The sequence below is a fragment of the Cynoglossus semilaevis genome, unplaced genomic scaffold (assembly GCF_000523025.1).
Source record: "Cynoglossus semilaevis isolate Cse_v1.0 unplaced genomic scaffold, Cse_v1.0 scaffold2952, whole genome shotgun sequence".
Classification (NCBI taxonomy): Eukaryota; Metazoa; Chordata; class Actinopteri; order Pleuronectiformes; family Cynoglossidae; genus Cynoglossus; species Cynoglossus semilaevis.
This window is the reverse complement of record NW_007585320.1, coordinates 1-4,668: the sequence shown is the minus strand read 5'-3', so window position 1 is coordinate 4,668 and position 4,668 is coordinate 1. Positions and strand designations below refer to the sequence as shown.

Below are 4,668 nucleotides of genomic sequence, written 5' to 3'. Positions count from 1 at the left end.
TTTTTTTTTTTAAACAGAGCAATTTGTTATGTTTTGTCTATGTTTATAGTATTTGTTGGTTAGCTAGTGTTTATCATTTACACTGGTTTTAGGAACTTTTGTTGTGTTGTTTGCAATTTAAAAAAAGTTATTTCTGTCAACGTTTTAGCTATTTTATTATTAGCTATTTGTGATCTGGTTACAATCAATTCATTAATAATAATATATAATGTTTAATTATTAAATGACCATTTCAAGACAACATATTAGTAATGCATTACATCATTGAGCCCAAACTTCCGGTGTCAACTCACCATTTTATCTGTGTCCTCTGCAGGAATGAGCACTGCTCATGAGGTCATCGTTGCCCACCACGCTGGGATGCGCTGCTTCGCCATGTCCCTGATCAGCAACAAGGCCGTGATGGACTACGACAGTCAGGAGAAAGCCAACCACGAGGAAGTGCTGGAGACGGGAAGGTTGAGGGCCAAGCAGCTGGAGAAGCTGGTGTCCACCATTGTGGCCCGGATTGAGCACTACAACAACAACTCCTTTTGAACTAGTGTTTAGAACTGATCCCAGATCGTAGCATCTCACAGATTAGTAAGATCAGATAGTTTTGTTCTTTTTTAGCATAGATTTATTAGGGAGATAAATTCATGTAATTTTTTTATCTTTGAATAATGAATCATTTTAATATCATACAATACAAACATTTCCCCCATGTAAAAACTTTTTATATATTTTTTGGTTAAGGATGATCCAATGTTCTTAAGAACAATACTTTTTTTTCCATCACTAATAAATATTGTACTAAAAAAGACACCAAATCAGTTCATTTAGATTTTATACATTCCTCCTTTTTCAGCATTCCTCTTGAATTTTAAGCTGAATTATTCACTCCTACTGTGATACTTTACTCATTACTGTAACTTAACTGTCAACTTGATTATTTAAAATATTTATAACTATTTACATTCCCTGACGTGTTAAGAGACAAAATTAATTGAATAAAATCCATATTTGTGTCATGTAAAGAATAAAGTCATTATGACTGAATGATGGTAAGATTAAAGTAAAAGGTGTAAAATATTACTGAATATTTAATGTAACTGTATTTAAGTGGATTTTTTATTTGTTTTTGTATATATACATATATATAAGGACACAGATGGAAAATGAATCATTATAGTGATATGGACAGAGAACAGAGAAATAACTACTAACGGACAGGGGTTCAAGCTGCTTGCTTTAAGAGGTAGTTGTACTAAAAACCATGGACCTATCTTTGCAATAAAATGTTCAACCTAAGAACAGTGTTGTCTTTGTTTCTCCTGGGATGGAACAGACGTCAAGCTGCACAGTCAATGCCGAAATTCCTTTCCTGTGGAACACAAACATAATCATTTTATCACATTTTGCTTTAAAAACTGTTTTTTGTTTTGCTTAAAGATAATTAAAATACTAGAAACCTGTCTGTCAACAAAGCCAATAGAGCTTTATAAATAAAGACAAATCAGACCAATTGGATGACATTGGGCAATTTTTCCAGTTCTCTAAAATTGCTCAGTGGGCCGAAGCCCACTCACACCACAGCTGTTGTTGCAGAACAGCTTTTTTTTTTAAACAGAGCAATTTGTTATGTTTTGTCTATGTTTATAGTATTTGTTGGTTAGCTAGTGTTTATCATTTACACTGGTTTTAGGAACTTTTGTTGTGTTGTTTGCAATTTAAAAAAAGTTATTTCTGTCAACGTTTTAGCTATTTTATTATTAGCTATTTGTGATCTGGTTACAATCAATTCATTATTTAATTATTAAATGACCATTTCAAGACAACATATTAGTAATGCATTACATCATTGAGCCCAAACTTCCGGTGTCAACTCACCATCTTATCTGTGTCCTCTGCAGGAATGAGCACTGCTCATGAGGTCATCGTAGCCCACCACGCTGGGATGCGCTGCTTCGCCATGTCCCTGATCAGCAACAAGGCCGTGATGGACTACGACAGTCAGGAGAAAGCCAACCACGAGGAAGTGCTGGAGACGGGAAGGTTGAGGGCCAAGCAGCTGGAGAAGCTGGTGTCCACCATTGTGGCCCGGATTGAGCACTACAACAACAACTCCTTTTGAACTAGTGTTTAGAACTGATCCCAGATCGTAGCATCTCACAGATTAGTAAGATCAGATAGTTTTGTTCTTTTTTAGCATAGATTTATTAGGGAGATAAATTCATGTAATTTTTTTATCTTTGAATAATGAATCATTTTAATATCATACAATACAAACATTTCCCCCATGTAAAAACTTTTTATATATTTTTTGGTTGAGGATGATCCAATGTTCTTAAGAACAATACTTTTTTTTCTCCATCACTAATAAATATTGTACTAAAAAAGACACCAAATCAGTTCATTTAGATTTTATACATTCCTCCTTTTTCAGCATTCCTCTTGAATTTTAAGCTGAATTATTCACTCCTACTGTGATACTTTACTCATTACTGTAACTTAACTGTCAACTTGATTATTTAAAATATTTATAACTATTTACATTCCCTGACGTGTTAAGAGACAAAATTAATTGAATAAAATCCATATTTGTGTCATGTAAAGAATAAAGTCATTATGACTGAATGATGGTAAGATTAAAGTAAAAGGTGTAAAATATTACTGAATATTTAATGTAACTGTATTTAAGTGGATTTTTTATTTGTTTTTGTATATATACATATATATATGGACACAGATGGAAAATGAATCATTATAGTGATATGGACAGAGAACAGAGAAATAACTTGTTTTGCTTGTTAAGCTTGTTTTGCTTAAAGATAATTAAAATACTAGAAACCTGTCTGTCAACAAAGCCAATAGAGCTTTATAAATAAAGACAAATCAGACCAATTGGATGACATTGGGCAATTTTTCCAGTTCTCTAAAATTGCTCAGTGGGCCGAAGCCCACTCACACCACAGCTGTTGTTGCAGAACAGCTTTATGTTCAAGTCAACACCGACTGCGTATAAGTGTGAGACTTCTGCTAAACATCTGTTTAAAGAGACTTCTGCTCAGTCCTGTGATTCTAATGAAAAGACCAGTCCTGTAATTCCACAACTGCAGGCTCACTCTATGGTACTGCCCTTATTTGGGGTCATTTCTGGTACACTGTGTTACTAAGTGGCACTCATGTGAGTCTTTCTATCTGACAACATTGACTCTACTCTGGAGTTGTCTGCAACCTCTGGTTCCTGGGCCATACTTTTGGTACTGCTCAATTCAAGATCATATTTGATTAATGCATCTCATCAACTAGCGTTATAAGAAAACAGAATTGTTCACTTTGATAACAACAAATCAAAATAATGTTATTAAAATCTCCTAAAATGTCTTTTTTTTTTACTGAAATATCTTTAAATAGCATATGCTGCACTACTGTATAAATATAAACAATACCAGTGGCACTTCTAGTGTTAAAGGTTACAGACTTTTACTCTTCTATTTTCTCTCTCCTTTAATCTCTCCAGGAAAAGTCTGTCTCTTCCCACTTCCTTAAAACATATGTATGCTTACATGTCCACTTGTCCTCTTTCCTCCCATTCCTCTTTCTCCTCCTCCTTCTACAAAATGAGAGAAAAAAAAGTTCCATGACGCCAGAGTTCGGTTTAGAGTTTTACAAGCTGCCTGTGGCCCTGCAGCACATACCCAGATCCAGGTGTCTGCACAAATGTACAGAGTCACTGCAGCTGACAGGGGTTAAGTCGGAGTGAGGAATGTTGTGTTCCTCTTCTAGCCTTTCAAGCTGATTTATGGATGGACACACAGGGAGCTGTGTAGGGTTGTAAATCTACTTTAAAGGGTTATTGGTTTACAAAAGAGCAGGGAGTCTAGAGGATTACTGATGCAGGACTAACATTTGTGGAGGTGGAACAATCTACCGCCTTTACCTTTGCAAACAAGACGTAGATGCCCCTGATGTGGGTTGGTACAGTGCAGTGTGATTCAGGTGGCGACTGCTGCCCCCGTGCCCCGTTAACGGATAAGAGGATGAAAATGGATGGATGGATGATATTTGTGTGCAGCTATTCGGACGAAAGGAAAGCATGATGGTATTGGAACATTTGTATAATGGAAATAGGAATATGGAGCTGCTGTTTCATTTAATCAAATATATAAATATATATTTGTATATGTAGATTTTCACCAATGAGCTTTTCTATAATACGTTGTACAGTCCTTATTTCTGGTTGCAGATCCGGCGCATGAGACACGAATGTTAGCTGTTTGGGCTTCTAGTTCAAGTCAAAACAACTGGGCGCAATGGTCACATGTGATCGATATGGTGGGAAACATTTCAAGATTTTGTCACCTGAAATTACACTTTCAGAATTCATTTACAGAGTGTTGTGAAATGTTTACAGGACATTGGAGCTGGAAAGAGCAAATACTATGCAGTGAACTACCCACAAAGCCATCTTTAAACCAGTAAGTCTGTTTTACTGTGAGCACGATTTAGTCCCCCTCCTAACTTCTCTGTGGACAAGTTGTTGTTTTTTTAAATGTGCATCTTGGGTTTAGGTCATGGCCAAAGTAATGAGATGAACCATTTGAGTGCAGTGATTGTTTTGTGTGGAGCTGATTGAACCTCACTGTTAGAGGTATGAAAAGAAATGGATTTAAGCTTTTCATGGGT

General features: G+C 35.8%; 1 long non-coding RNA gene across 2 annotated transcripts; it reads right to left on the bottom strand.

Moving 5' to 3' along the window:
• Positions 1–596: 596 nt before the first annotated feature.
• LOC103399023 (uncharacterized) lies at positions 597–4,614 on the bottom strand. Of its 2 annotated transcripts, none has more exons than XR_003049129.1 (4): positions 3,923–4,614; positions 3,681–3,822; positions 3,549–3,595; positions 597–1,363 (listed from the first exon to the last, which is right to left on the bottom strand). It is a non-coding gene; the product is annotated as an uncharacterized LOC103399023 (long non-coding RNA). The 2 variants fall into 2 exon arrangements; XR_003049127.1 differs by having other exon boundaries at positions 3,681–3,804; positions 3,923–4,596.
• Between the last annotated feature and the right edge of the window lie 54 nt (positions 4,615–4,668).